General features: G+C 38.6%; 1 protein-coding gene across 4 annotated transcripts in view; it reads left to right on the top strand.

Moving 5' to 3' along the window:
• ncoa1 (nuclear receptor coactivator 1) overlaps positions 1–15,985 on the top strand; it is a 93,810-nt gene that overhangs the window by 29,052 nt on the left and 48,773 nt on the right. For all 4 annotated transcript variants that reach the window (XM_026193784.2, XM_080289867.1, XM_080289868.1 and 1 more), the window contains one exon: positions 5,921–6,143. The gene's annotated coding sequence lies outside the window, so the exon portion shown is untranslated. The remainder of the gene's footprint in view (positions 1–5,920; positions 6,144–15,985) is intronic.

The raw sequence follows: 15,985 nt of genomic DNA on the forward strand, positions 1-15,985 counted from the left end.
CTCGGTGGGAAAAAGTAAACAAAGCTGGGGCATAGAAGCAGAACCGAGTCGTATGTGTGGAGGGACAGTAACTGTGTGTGTATATGTAAGCATTTAAACACTGCAGAGAGTAGAATTAACAGTAACAGTATTGTAGAAATTCATTTCACCGAAACAATAACGTAGCGCACAGTGTGACGCATGCACCAGTTTATTGTATTTCCAGACTTGCTTTCGGCACAATTTACAGTGCACGCTACTCTGTTTTTTGTCAGACTTGAAATAGCCGAAATACCTTCACACTACGGAACTTCTATGGCTCTTCCGTTCGACAATCTCTCCGGCATTGGAACCATCATCTGTTTTCTCTTCGGTCACGCTCGGTTGATTTTTCTAGTCGGCACACTCATTTCCTCCATTATGCGCTGGCTCCATTACCCGCTGGCTGCTTCCCAAACAAACACACGTGCAGCTTGGCACTTGTGCTGTACGTAACAAGTCACGCGACGTGACGCTGCGGCTGTGATTGGTTCGGCTCTGCGCTACTGAATTTGGATCGGCTGACCTTTTTTTTTTTTTTTTTTTTAAGAGGACAAGAGCGGCGAGGTCTATCGCGATAGCTTAATTTCTCTATCGAGTAAAAGTTATATCGCGATACATATTGTTATCGTTCTATCGCCCAGCTCTAAATGGAATGCAAGATCAGACATCACAATTATTCTGTTATGTAATGATTCTCATTTAATTCATAAAATGCTCCAAATTTGAACTCCTCCTCGACCCTCTGGTATAAGCAGGCTGACCTTTTGGCATCTGATGATTATCTGACCATCACGTAGTCATTGTAGTTATTTAGAAGCGTTGGTAGATGAGGCAGAAAGGCTGGCACAAAACAAGCCTACTGGTCCACCAAAGCCAAGGCTGCTGGTTCACCAGACTTAAAGAAATCAAGGACTGTGTGAAATATAGCCTTCATGTGTTTTGATAAAGTAGTTTGTCATAATACTTTATTGTAGGAAAAGAGTTTGATTTGTTGGTTACCTGCACTAGATGGGACAAGGTTTTGGCTTCTTGAGCAAGTTAAAATGTGCTTTTGAAGGTCCCTTTATTATGTCTACACTTGAAGTCAGTGTGAAGGTGAAGGGCAGACATCCGCTATGACGCTAGACAGCTCTTGTTTCCAGATGCATATTCATAACGGTATTGATAAGTTTTTGTTAAAATCCTCCTATAAGCTGGCACTTTCTTTTTAGTCTTTGGCATGCTAGCCATTAAAATCCATATTTGAAAATCAATGTTCATTGGATAAGGAGATTTTCATTCATGTTTTAAGGCTCCTCATTCAGTGCAGTCTTTCTGTGTAAAATATACAAGAGTTTTATAAATGCCAATTTAGCAACATCTGCAGCCAATCAGAAAAGTGCAAATTAAGGAAAATCTTGAGGAATTTAACAGAAGTTAAAAGCTATTTTTAACAAGATAAACGAGAAATGAACTACACAGATTAAAACTTTATAGCAGAGAATTACAATAAGAAAATAACTGCCCTGAGTTCATAGTTGAACACCTCTGCATGCTGAGACCCAGTATCGCCTTAATAACATCAGTGATTCTTGCCTGAGGATGAGGATTATTGACACTGTTAACATTAACTTTACTCACTTTTTTCTTTTTTCTTCTGCCTGTTATTATCTAAGCGAGGAAGCAGCCAGTTACGTTTTACCTAACAGCCTAGGTTTGCTTGTCGTCACATCTTTGAAGCCCGTCTGTGAATGCTAGGAAGAGTTTCTAAGCAGAAGAAGGGAGAGAACAAGGTTCTGGTTTGGATATTGTCCTATGTCTGCAGTGCTTCTGGCCAGTCATTTTGCACCAGTACAACCACTGTGCTGAAAATGATTAGATTGCTGTAAATTTCCTGCTTAAAGAGAGCTAGAATCTACTGGAATCAATTAAATCCCACACTGAAATCCAGGCTACACTCAGTACACACAGACTTGCTAAAGATTTATCTCAGGGTTTTCCCAACAGAAGAGGTTTACGTCAGAGTCAAAAGAAAGTTATATTTTTTTAATCCAGTTTTTTGATTAGGGGTTTATATACTGATATACGAACAATGCTTTTCTTTGTAAGATGGTTAGAAGTACCAGGAAATGTTCTTCATCAGATAAGGTAATGCAGACTCATTACATTCAATGTACACGGACCAGCCTTGCTGATGAGGGTAGTCCCCCCCCCCCCCCCCCCCCCCAAAGACCCATTATAAGCCTGGAAAAACCTTGTGTATGCAAATTTTATTTATCTTTTTTGTTAAGTAACCCAGATGAAGTGAGGATCAAATAAAGTTGACGTTGAAGCTCTGTTTTCTCTCTTCATTGTTCTCCCTTGAATATGGGTATGTACCTGTTAACTCGCCTTCTATTTTGCTGTTCCAGTGACGAGCTGTAATTCACACCTGTAAAATGCTATCTGATCAAACTCTAAATAGACACTGAAAAGCCTGAGACAGGAGAGGTCTCATGCAAAGCATTTAGAAGGCTTTTGACTTGACTTCGACTTGCTTGTTCGAAAATTTCTTGCAGCACTGCAAGGAGCCAGATTAAGAGGACTAGTCAATCAGCTGGTGTGTTTGGGCCTGGCAACAATCATGTGTTATCTGATCTTTACATAAAATGCGTGTTGTGTAGCACATACAACAAGGAAACTGTTTCTAACGTCTAAAATCAGCACACTGCTGCCTTTTTACGCAGAGCTGTGTTGCCGCACAGACTCTGGCTGCAGATTGATTCAGCTTGATACTGCGTTTGATCCCCATAGTCAGGAAAATCACTCATAATGCCCGAGCAGCTCGTTCTCCAGACTGAGACACTGATCTGCTGTTGCACAGGATAACCATGTGTCAGCTGAACAGATGGAAACAGAAGAGTGGGGTCTGCTGAGGAGCAGAACCACCCAGTGAATCAGATCCAGATAGTCGTTCAAATCCAGCCAATACTGACAAAACTTGAGACTCTTCCAAACACGAGTGTTTGTAACTTTCCACGTTTTATTGTTCAGTATTTGAAGAGAAAACTCTGAAATGCAATTCTTGCACTAAGGTGCCCTCCTCGACTAAACAGGAAACAATAAAAAATTTATTATCGGGCAACTTCCAGCAATTATAAAAGCATGATCATCAAGATAAAACTATTTGCTGTGATGCTGTTGTTTTGCCTTGTGATATAAATCTACCACACCTCTTCCCTTTAAACCAGTGTATTAAGCTTAAATCAGGAGTTTTAAAGTGTGCCTGACTAGTAAAGCCATTTAATAACATCTTATAATGTCTTGTAATAAGTGCAAATCCAACAATAGATCTCAGTGTTTCTGCATAGTGCCATTAGATGTGTATTAAAGACAAGTCAATCTGCAAGGGACCTTAACCTATGGAGTAATTTGGAATCAAAAATATAAATTGTACTTTTCCAATCAAATGTTTTGGTGGACCAGTGTTGGCCCCGGGTCATCAGACTGGTTAATTTGAGCCTACTTTATAGATACATATGTCTGTTTGCAAATCTGCTGGCCTGGGACAGGAAGATGTTCCTAAGCCAGCCAAGAGATGTAATCCTTCTAGCATGAGACCCTGAGTCTGGGAGGGGCGTCATCTCTGTAGAGCACAACACCCAAAAAGCCAAACTGGGGAGGCATTCTACTCAGATTCCTGTACATTGACTCAAAGTCAATACAGTCAATAAATCATTCATTTAATTACAAAGTTGGTTGTCAGTAAAACTAACAAGAAATCAGAGAAAAGGACAGAAAAATAATATAGATCATTGTTCCACTGAAATACAGCTATAGCAGTGTCTCAGACCTGGTGCATGTGATAATAAATATACAAGTACTTGATAGTGACCGAATGTTGTCTATAGATGGTGATACTGGCGACATTGAACTTCTGATGGTCTACATGCTTTTGTACTTGCCTCAGTCTGACCTCAATTATAGCAAGAATCATAATTGCTTCTTCTTCTTTCCTCTCTTTTTTCGGTCAGTACTGGACTAACAGTTGTTTTGACATGATGATTCGAGTGTTGCATTTATGGAACTTTTGGATTCCTTGAACCCAACATGTTTCCAAACAGACTCCTTGGTTTTGCTGGTCCTGTTGACCAGAGGTTCTCTTTCTGTCATCTTATTTTGAGCTAAACTAAACTTGTGGAGTGAGTTTGGGCTTTTGGGGAGGGTGGAAAGTGCTATAAAGGAAATGAAGTCAAACACATACCATATGTTTCATGTTTTATTTTCCTTTTTTTATTTTTTAATTTAGGAAAGTCCCATTTTCTTTTAAGTATTCCTTTAATGCATCACGTTTCCAAAATGAGCTGATGTTAAATAATCTCAATATAGACCAGAATAATCCACCTCAAACCTTTTCTTCCATTATATTTTAAGCATGTTTTTAGATTTTTAGTTCTGAGTTACTGAATTACTTTAAAGGATTTAAATGTAGGGAATTTTAACGGTCTGAGTGTTATTTGTGTTCTCAGTTTGTTTGTTGACGAGTTGTTATGATTACAAGATGTAAAGCCACCGAAGTCGACACAATGGTGCGCAGATTTTACTGTGATCAGTCTGTCCCTACCTGCTGGGTTGTTAACAGCCAGCTGTGAGCAGCTATGAAGCGGATGTCAAGGCAAGAAACACAAATGTCAGGGGCAAGTAATTCTGTTTAGATTTATCTTCTGTGTGTGTGCTCTAAGTTATTATTAAAGTAGATTTCTGTGCTTCTCTTAGGTTATACAGTGAAATAACCTAAATATTTCGAATATATTTAATGAATGAAGCCCTGCAGCTGGTGTGGGTTGCTTTTAATTCTCCAGATGTCTTCCATAGAAGCTTCTATTTTGAATTCGCCCAACAATTTTATTGCTCTTTTATAAGATGCAGTCTTTTGGTAGTAGTGAGGGGAAATCTCATTTAATGTAGTCTTTTCTTCGGGGTTGTTATCACTTTTACATGGAAATGCTAAAGTTTCCTTCAACATGAACCTCTTAAACTCTTGTAGAGTAGCTTTGCATGATTTACAGTTCAAAATAATCCTTATTTATCTTACACAAGGTCTTGGCACTGCCCCTTAATTTTTCTTCTGTGTAAACCAATCTGTTTTAGCTGATCGGCCCTTAAGCTATCTTTCTTCTTATTGGCTTTTTTCCCCCAGAATATCATGAGATATACGATTTGCCACTTTTCTCCAAGGCCCTCCCTTCTTTTCTGTCTCTGTCTACGACTTGTGTAAATGCAGATTTGCCTCCAGTTACAATGCCTGGTGCAAATTTGTGTCAGTTCACCTCATTGCAGTGACTTCGTGTGCATAAATGTGCCATAAGAGTAGAACAAACAGTCTGAAAATTAGTGTTTGGTGCAGCTTGTAAGCTACAACTCAACTTATATTTACTTATATGACAAAAAAAAAGAAAAAATATATCATCAAATCATTTTCACTTCATCAGTGGTATTGGTGTTATGTTCAGATCACATATGATTAAGCTTAAACATTGTCACTATTTTACTATTCTTTAAATATCAACCACTACAAATCACTCTCAAGTAACAGCCCATAGTTGTAGTAAGGTTGCCAGCTGTACCTGGTGGAGTTCACCCTGGACCTGTTTTTTTTTTTCACCTCTACATTTGTCATTGCTTTTGCATGTTCCCCCTGTAATAGCATCTAGTCTCACCATGTCACACAGACTTATTCCCTCTGTTAGCAATTAACACGTTCTTTCACTTTTTTTTTGTTTAATGCTGCTTGGTATTTTAAATATTCAAAAATAATGACCTGTTATTAACAAATGGCAAATAGAACTGTCAATATTACAGCATAACTTGTGAAAGGTTAATTTCTACATTGCAAATGAACATATTGTGATTGTCCATTTTTTCTGTGTTTTCTTGACAGTTGGAGGCCAACGGGCTTCTCCCTGCACCTGGGATGGTGCTTTTTGACAGAGCGGCTGTGGAGCCATAACCCCACCGCCATCACCATTCCATCCTCTTGACTCTAAGCTGTTGGCCCACCACTGATCTCACGCCCAGGCTCCCCTCCTTCCCTCAGCTTTGCTCAGTCCCTGACAAGGCCACCACAGCCACCACATGACTCACCAACTGGAGCCCTAGATCAAGTAAGCACGGTGCTCTGTACTCGTTGACTTGAGTGCTGCAGTATGTCTCATTGCAAGCCAGAGTGATCCCTCGCACAACTTGTGTGTTCTGCAGCAAACTGTTATATAACATTGATTTCCCACTGAATACTGAAAGAGTAATTTTCTTTATTGACTAGAATACTTTTTTAGTGATTATTTTAATTTCTGGACTGAGCTTCTAACGAAGGGTGAAGGTTGTGTTTGTAGGATGGCAGTGGCAAACCTGAGGTCAAGTAAAGCAAGACACAGCGGCTACGTATTGAACGTGGATTTATTTTAAATTTATTTTATGCTTGTTTTGTAATCTAGTTCTTATTATCTATTATTCTCTTAACTGCTTTTGTGATTGAATATCACCAGTAGCCCAAACTAGTTAAAATATTAAAGTAACATATAAGCAAGTTTAGGAGGGTGAACCAGCCTATCGCGCTGAAAAGGTGTTTTTCCTTGAAAATGGCAGCTTATCAAAATTGATGGTGATTAATCAGTGTTTCAGTACCAGTGTTATGAGCTATTGTATTTAAAAACTGCATCCACTTCCATGCATTTGATTCATTCATGGGATTTAGTTTACTCCAATGTACATTGATGTAAGGCCAAACCTGTTTACTCTTGTCATATTTTATTATCTTATAACCTCATTGAAAATTCATTTTTTGTTTCAAAATCTGTTCCTGACCAGGAGAAAATGAGAGTTTATCCTGGTTTAAAATAGACCTTTGCCAGAGTGGCAGATACATTTACCTCTTAATTTTGTTCATTTTATAATCCAAAAATATATTTAGGCTTGAGTAAATTAAACTACTTGTGTGCAGGAAAAACCCTGCAAACTATAGTTTGTTAGCAGTAAAATGGTGAATTAAATCTAATTTAAATCAAGGACCCAAGTGTGAGATTTGCCACAAAACCTCGGGAGTGCCATCGTAATTATATTGTCACTGTAGGTGTTTGTTTGAATTTATTTATAAGGTGTAAATGCACTGTGAGATTGGTTTGATTTGCGTTTTGTTCTTTTCAGTTTTGCAGGGCAAGTCATTTATTTTAAGTTCTGCAGTATGCAGACAATGCACAAATGGCTGACTTGAAAGACTCCAGTCTTTGCCATCTCCACACATAGTTAATAGCCTGTCAATTTAATTTTAAAGAAGACAAGTTAGTTAAACTTGGATTTAATAGTTTATAGAAGCGAGAACGAGAAGAAAAAAACTTCAGGCCAATGAAGTGCATTGCTCTGAACATCCCAGCATGTCTGAGGAGGCCTCCCATAGCGTTTCACAAGTTGAAATGAGGACACACACACCCACATTCACGCGCCAAATTACACAGTGCCCAGCAGAGTTCAATAAATGATGAATATTCATGTGGAATTATCAGTCTGGCAGTGAACGTGTTTGAGAGAGAAAGCGTACTGTGAAAAAATTAGGTGAACAATGACACAGACGCTAAGAAAGGCAGTTACACAGATCCGACGGTCCATGGCTGATATTGTTTTAGTGGTATATTTGATGTCTTTTAAAAGATTGATAAGGAATATCGTATGTTTTGCTCAGAAAACAGCGAGAGGATACTTCTATCTCAGTGAAAATGTATATTTCTATATTTTGGTTACATAAATGAACAGGGCAACTACAGGTAGCAATTCTCTGGTTGTCTCTCACCTCTAAAAACAGCTTTGTGCTGTGCTTTCTATACACTAAGATCTCTGGCTAACCGTCATAATGTCTGAGGAGCTGTGTGTAGTCCAAGGTTATTTCTTACTCTTGGTAAACATCCTGGATCTGGGTGTTCACAGATGGTTGGGAAACAATGGGCTGGAACTTAACAGGGTATTCAGTTGAGAAGCAGGGAATCTTAAAGGGCCACAACAGCATTTTTTGAATGTTTAATGGTTTTTCATTGGGATTTGGAAGCATGCGTAGTATAGAGGCTAGGCAGTTTGCATTTCAGTGCAAGTATGAACACATTTTTGTACACACTATATAATATATGTGGAGAATGCCAGCACTAGACAATAAATTGGGAGCAAAAAATTGATACTTTTCAGTGAAATATTTTGCAATATTTTACACTTTTGCAGAAGTCACCTCAAACATATAGCCTGTTGGATAAGCTGGATTTTTGTAGAATTTAAGCCTAACATTAGCTGTAACCAGCTGTTGCTGTTGTTATGGTTGTTGTCCCATATAGGGTGGTTGACATGTCTTATTTGCTGACAATAACTAAGTGCAACAATTTTGGAAGTCAGTCAATTTTTCTAATGTACATCAGAGTTTTTAGCATTTCTTTCTGGTTATTTCTGGTTTCACCATTTGAAAACTAACTTTTACAGGTTTAAACATGGGTAAATGATAAGTTTTTTGAAAAAATGATTTTGTTGATAATTTCCTGATCATCTTTTGAAGTAAATAAACCACCAAAAAACATACATCAGTGATTCCAACTGTTTAACTTGGAACACAGTCGTCAACATTAACATTTCTTAAGTTGCAGTTTTTTAAGGTCATAGATCTTACATTTTTGGGCGTTTTGGTGTTTCCACCGAAGCGCAGCATTGGCGGACCTTGAAGATCTTGGACTAAAAAGCGAAACAACAAAGAAAAAATGTTGGCAGATTTATTATTATTTGTTGCAGCCTTGCTTTTATCTTTCTTGGATTTGCACAGATAACTTTGACTGCATTTATTCAAAACTCTAACATAGATATGATGTTGAGGTAAGCCAGATATGTGTTTAAATGAGTCATTTCCAGCAGTTTTAAAAGCAATTTATACAGTTAAGTGCGTATATATTTGGAAAGAGATTACGACAACGGATTATCACAATGGATATTAAATGACACAACTCACATGCAATTGAAGTGCAGACTTTTAGCTTTAACTCTGGAACTCTTTCATGGCATGCATTTTTAATTTCTTGCTATTTGGGCTGATTGGGACCTGATGAATGTAAAAACAAAGATTACCAGATTTGAATTTTTTTTTTTTTTTACCTGATTTTTGTTTCTGAGAAAAATGAGATCCACATATGAAGACATTTGTTTTAAATTTTGATAGAACAGTGGCAGTATAATGTCCTTGTAAGTGGATATCAGGCCCTTGTAGAGCAAAATTTTGTATTTTGCTATAGATTACTCTAACTGTAGCTGAAGAACATGGCTGTTTTGCATAGTTTGCAAGACTTTTTTCTTATGGCGTGCCAAATGTAACCCTCTGCTACTGAAACAATATTCAGCAAGTGAGAATTGGGTGCACATTTTCACTTGAAGAGAAAACCGCTCATTTAAGGAACCTATCCGGTTGTTCAGTGATGACGCGACGAATCCTACTTCCGGGTCTAAAGTAGTCTGCGTTTAATATGGCTTTTGTGTTGTTAACATGTTTAATGTTATGTATTTTCTTCTATTTGATCTCAAAAAGCTCCTAAAACAGTCAGTGATCCCTGTTGACCTCCCTCGGCTTTTATTACCGCTAATCATTTATTTAAGCTCAGTTTTTAAAACCTTAGGATGTAACTACAGCCCAGCCCATGCAGCAGTATATGAATGACTAACCTCGTATTGTGGATGGATTATCTCAGTTGTTCTCCTGGCTGAAGTTTGGTCCTTTTACAGCATCCTGCCATGCGATTACATTTGTTCCTGACCACCGAGAACACTCACGGTAACTTTTATCGAGTGGAAAAAAAAGTTAGCTTGTTTATATTATGCTAACGTAGCTGTGTCGCTAGCGGTCACGCAGCACATCATTATATACCAGCTAGCCCAACTTCAGTAACCCTACAGACGTTACTGCTGTTTAGTTTTCTGTCTTCATTTATGCTGGAAGTGATAACAGAGCTGTACGTTTTAATTTGTTTCCAAAACCCCGCAGTCAGGACATGCTATATTGTATTTAGATAGAAGCTAGCGAGCTAACTCCCTGCTAACTTCTAACTCCGTTAAATGTCATAAATTCCGTTTTCATGGATGCCTGGATGTTAAACTCAATTGTTACACCTGGGAGAGCAGTACGCTGATCATTTTATTAAAGATGAAAGACTTTAGACAGTTTTTCAACTCTCAGTAATGCCATAGTGATCGTTTGATATATGGACCTGCAGCGGAGTTTAGACCCAGACACGGCTAGTGACGTCAGACTGAACAACCGGATTGGGACAGTCTCTCGCCAATCAAAACTGATGGCAGCATAGTGCTAAAAACTGTGCTATAGACAGACTGATGTTTATATCATTTATGATGTTGGCACTTACAGAGCTCAGACTGTCTATTACAAAGCAAGAATACCACCAGACTGTTCCAATAAAGAAATAAAATACATCTGTTTTTGCTTTTTATTCCCTATTTTAAAATAATTGATTGTGAGCCAATTTGGTCATATTGGTTGTGATCCTACAGCCGCATGGATGCCAATTCAATACACTCTTACTTCTTTCATAGGAGTCAAGAGGGGTAAGTAGCAGACGGGCACTGCTAATCAAATGAACTTGATCAACTAATCATCAGCAAGTATGACCTGGTCTATTAAAATTTCCTGGCTGGCAAAATCACCCAGGTCACTTCATCATGGCATAATTAGAAAAGACTGAACAGGTAATGGATTGTTTGGAAGGATTGCCGGGAAAAAGCCTGTTCTTTCTAAAAAGAACCTGACAGCATGGCTTAGGTATGCACAGTGGGATCTGAGCAAACCACAAGACTTTTAAAACAGTTTCCTTTGGACAGATGAGACTAAAGTGGAGATGTTTGGCCATAATGCACAACACCATGTTCTGAGAAAACCAAACAGCAAATATCAGGACAAACGCTTCATACCAACTGTCAAAGAGGGTGGAGGGTGAGGATTTGGGTTTATTTTGCAGCACCTTGCAGTCACTGAGTTCACCATAGACTTCACAAATGTGAGGCGGAACTTTCATTTGGGAACTATTTTCAAACCAAGACTAGACATGGAGAAAATATGTTAATCTAGAAATTATGATGCATTTTATGCAATTGTTCTTTTAATGCTGTGTCAATTTTTGGGCCTTTTTGTGGCTAGGACAGTGCAGAGAGTAGACAGGAAAGTAGTAAGAATGAGGGTGAATGACATGCAGGAATGGGTCTGGAGCTTGATCATACCCAGGTCAGAGCAGCAAGCAGTACTTTACCTGTTTGAACATCCTTCAGTGTAATGGTCAGCTGCTCAACCAACTAAGCAATATCAGCACCTGTCGTTCCCCCCTTTTTTTAAATTATCCCTTCCGCCAAGTAGCCATCTGACAAGCTGATAGCAATTTTGGTAAGTAAAAAATGGCTAATGATAGGTCAGTAAATCTTTGTCTCAGTGCCATGACTGATGACATTGGAGATGCACTGAACTGATTTTTCCTTATAAATTTCACTTAAAGATTTAGTAAAAAAAAAAAAAAAAACTTAACTGAGGATATTTGTGTCTTTTTCCATAGAAAACATTCTTTTTCATTGCTTACATGCTCCAAACTGGACTTCAAAGTACCCCTCGCATGGGGGTCCATGCTTTGGGACTGATTTAATTTGTATGCAGACAGGGTAAAAGTTTGTTTTGGAAAGCAAGCTTGCGGCGCACTCTAAAATCAAGCCAATTCAATCATTACTCTACATAAACTGTAGGTCACAACATTTGTTTGAAAAGTCAAACGACATTTCTATTTCTTTTTCCTTTTTTTGTAAATCGACGGCTGGTTTGGAAATGTTAGACTAGACTGCATATTTCATTTATAAGCAGACAATATATGGAATGGAAAATACTAAATTCCCATTATGCAGAAGAATGTAGGAAGCCAGGGTAGTTTGTGCTATTTACTTGAACATCAAGACGATGCCTCCCAATTTTTTATTAACTCATTTTTATGTGTAATTACAACGATATGAGACAACATTGCCCCTTTTCATCTAATCTCACTATGGTAGCAAATCCTTCCTGGATTCAGATCTGATTGAGGATTGTCTTCAGATGTTAATCACATTTAACTTGTGCCAGCACCCACCTCTGCTATAATTTCATGCAAATCTTTAGATACATTTTTCAGTAATCTTGCTAACAAACAAACAAACTGAGCCAGGGAATTTCCTGCATAGGTTTCTTTTCTGTGAATTAAATGAAGTGAAATAACAGAGAAATTCATATTGTTTTTTCCAGTGGCACAACAAAGGCACCTTTGCTTTATGTATCTACTTAAAATAAGCCATCATCTGACCTTTTGCCAGTGCTTCTTTTGATTGCATGGTCAGATCAAAAAGCTTTTGAGCATGGCACCTCCAGTTTATTTTGCTTTGCAATTACTTTCCCTACCATATAACTCTGCAGCATGGAAAGCACCTTGAGTATTCAATACGTTTATTTTTTTCGAATCCACTGAGAATAACTTGAGTTACTTCTGTCACAATATTTGACTCCACTCTATTTTATTTAACTAATATTAAGTAATGAGAGTAATGAGAGAATCTGTTTGTTTGTTTGTTAATTGAATTGTGAGAAACCAAATCCTAAGCCTGCCCTCATGTGGAAACCACATGGGGAAATAAAAAATCTCCTCAGCTTGAAGCCTTTTCAGAGAAGCAGCTGCTCACTTGAACCTGCTGGTTACGTGACTGTAGTGAACCTGCACACTCAATTTTTCACCGGCACCGTTGCATCCTGATTTGCTATGTTTCACTTGACACATGAAAGAACATATAAGTCACTGGCTGCTCTATATGCCTTGCTGAAGCTGTATACATTCTCTGGTCATGTCCTATATTTGAGAGGGTGGGCCTCAGCAACAGTGACTGAGCATGGGTTGTACCAACATGATGCAGTAAAGAGGGGTGGCCATGCTGCATGCATGAGCAGTGTCGTGAGCTTATTTTACAGATAATTATTTAAAGATATTAAGCTATTAGCCTTTTACTATAACCTTTTCACATCTGTTTATGGCATTACTGAAGATCCAGTCATATTTAATTCTGATCAAATCTCTGGTCAGGTCGATTAATATCAGGCTCAAGATGGAAACCTTGACATGTGAATCTGAGGGAATTTTTCTGTGCTTTTCTTTCTTTTTTGTCGCTGTTTTATCCAAAAGATAAAGGTTCTTTGAAGGAGCCAAAATAATAAAATGGGACCTGGTGAAAGGTTGTGTCTACATTAGAAAGATAAATAATGGGTCTGTATTGAGGCTAAATGTCATTTAGGTCCTCCTTATCTCCTTGTTTTCCACACTCTTCAAGCCCTACTCTGTAGCTGGTGGTCTCTTCCTTACTCCCCCTTCTCCAAGCCATACATTACGGCTGCTGAGCACATGCATGCCTGCGCATGTGTGTTCGCGCGCGCACGTGTGTACATGCAGCTCTGCGGAAGCAGAGGGAAGCTTTGAAGGATCTTTGAAGGAGAAGAGACAAACTTAAAGATACTGAGACGGCTGAAATGGGGAGCCCGTGGAGGCAGTGGACTGTGTTTCTCAAAGGTCTGAGTCTGTTGCATTGCTGCTGCTGCTTTTTCTTCTTTCTCTTTGGCGACTGAAGGCTCTCACCATACAGCACATACGGAGAGGGAGGTGAGGTCAGAAGGTGCAGGACCTGGTCTACAGGTTTGTGGGTTAGAGTGTGAGTTTTCCTCTCTCCCCTTTTTTTTTTTATGTTATTTTTTGTTTGGTCCCTACTTTCTGTTTACTTTGAGGCTGATATGTGTGAAAGTGTGTTTGAGGATATGCTCGCGCTGCAGCTGTAACTAATTATGATTGTTTCAGTCACATGCAGCACAGCTTGGATGCTATAAGAAGTGCAAACTGTGAAAGCTGTCATCCGCTGTGAGTTATACTCATTCAAAAGGGACAGTTAAGGGTAGTAATATAGCAGACTGTTTAATGTGCTGCTTAGTGCTTAGATAAATCCTCTGTTTAATCTGCTGTGTTTAGTTGGTTTTTTTTTTTGGTTTTTTTTTTTTTTTAGAAAAAGGAGAGAAGACAACAATATGTGAATCCTGCTGCACAAATTCCATAATTGTATAAATGTATGTGGAGTGGAGAAAATGGGAGGTTAAAGGAGAGCACTTGAACTTCTCATCACGGACCTGACCGTTTCATCGTAGGGCCACATTAGCGAGAGGATTCATATTTAACCACTAACTTGAACTGTGGTAGCTTTCATAGTGTGACTGCCTGTAAATGTAGGGCTGGGTGCTGGACTCCAAACTAACTTTTTCACACCAGCTGGCACTAGGGTGCCTAACTTTTCACTTAAGCGTATCAGAATATATGAAAAAGTGCACTTAACTTTTTGTCATTTCATTTCAGTGATTGGATAATGGTGTATGCAGTAGAAGCACGGAGTGTTGTGACAGTTTTGAAACTGAGACTGAAGGTGGTTCAGGTAGCGAGTATCATAATTGTGGAGTTTTTGTTTGAACTTTGAATTTTATTTAAAGGGATGGATTAAGGCTTGGATGGATTAAGGTATTAGTCAAAGTGTGGTTTTGAAGTATATCATGTGTCACTTCTCACAGTATTTGTTGTAGTATGCAGACTCTCATGCGGCTTAGAGGGTCGGAGTGTAGTACGGGATGTTGTTTGTAGCTCCAATTTAAAGATTCCCCCAAAACTCTCATATGAAGACCAAAACTGCAGTTCCACTAGTGGCCACTGGAGTCTGGTTCCAAAAATGAGCCATGTTCAATTATGCCATTTTACAGCATTATAAAGCTACAGAAAATTAAAAATAAACATTTAAAATAAACAGAAACAGTTTTGGCCTCAGTAAATAGCTTAGCCCTTCTTAATACAAAAGTATGAGTTGTTTTATAATAGTACTTGTGGGTAGTTGGCACTGTTCTGGCACAGGCAGCTGTAGCTGATTGGTGTCTGCTTGGGGGTCATATTTGTTAATTGTAGTAATTGAATTTTATGGCCCCACTGTGCTTGTGCTGGAGATTTTTGGAGTAAATTCTAATTCTTAACACTAATTAGGAGGTACCTATGCTGGGGTGTAGCTGTTGTAACATCTATGGGTGCAGCACTTGCTCATAGCTTAAAACTCCCTCATTTCATCCAAGTACTGTAACTTCTGGCTCCAAAAAGCCTATGCAACCAGGGCCAAAACACTCTTAAAACTTCACAATGTGAACTCCAAAGCCTGGGTGACCATATCCATCTTTTATATACAGTCTACACTTGCATTCAGATCACTGGTAGATGCTCCAGTCTGCATTTGAGATGGTAATCGGGCAGCCAGGGACAAAGAAGCCTCTCGTCTTTTAGGGTCAAGTTTCACCAGGATCCTGAAACGTCTCCAGGCACTTATTAAGGCAGATATAAACAGTCATATTTTATTTATTTTTTTACGCTTAAAAGTTTGCCATCTTTGCTGTAAAAGCTTTTTTTCCCTCGCAGAAAATAACAATTCTTACACTGTGTTGCTTGAGTGTCACATCCTCTCCTCATACAGCAAATACGCAGAACATAGACAACTGTCTAAAGCGCTCTGATGTGAGATTTACCCGAGCACAAACAAAGCGGTTTTATCTGCCTTGACTGGTTGTCCACAGACAAACTGCTGCAGAAACCTTGCTTAAAGACAGCCATGTGGGTGCTAAGAATGAAAACTTTGTGCTGAATGTCTTTCGTTTGTTTTAAATCCTTTGTAGTCATGCTTAGTAACGAATATTTGCAATATTTCGCATGGATGGTAGTCGATGGATTCTTTTGTTTGTTTATATAAGCGTGTTGGTGAGTGAAGTGTGAAAATCCACACTTAACTGGGTGTAAATTGCTAAAAACTGGATATTGATATTTTTCCCTAGATAGAGCACTTACATCATCACAACAGGGGG

Source organism: Astatotilapia calliptera, chromosome 15, assembly GCF_964374335.1.
Source record: "Astatotilapia calliptera chromosome 15, fAstCal68.1, whole genome shotgun sequence".
Taxonomy (NCBI): domain Eukaryota; kingdom Metazoa; phylum Chordata; class Actinopteri; order Cichliformes; family Cichlidae; genus Astatotilapia; species Astatotilapia calliptera.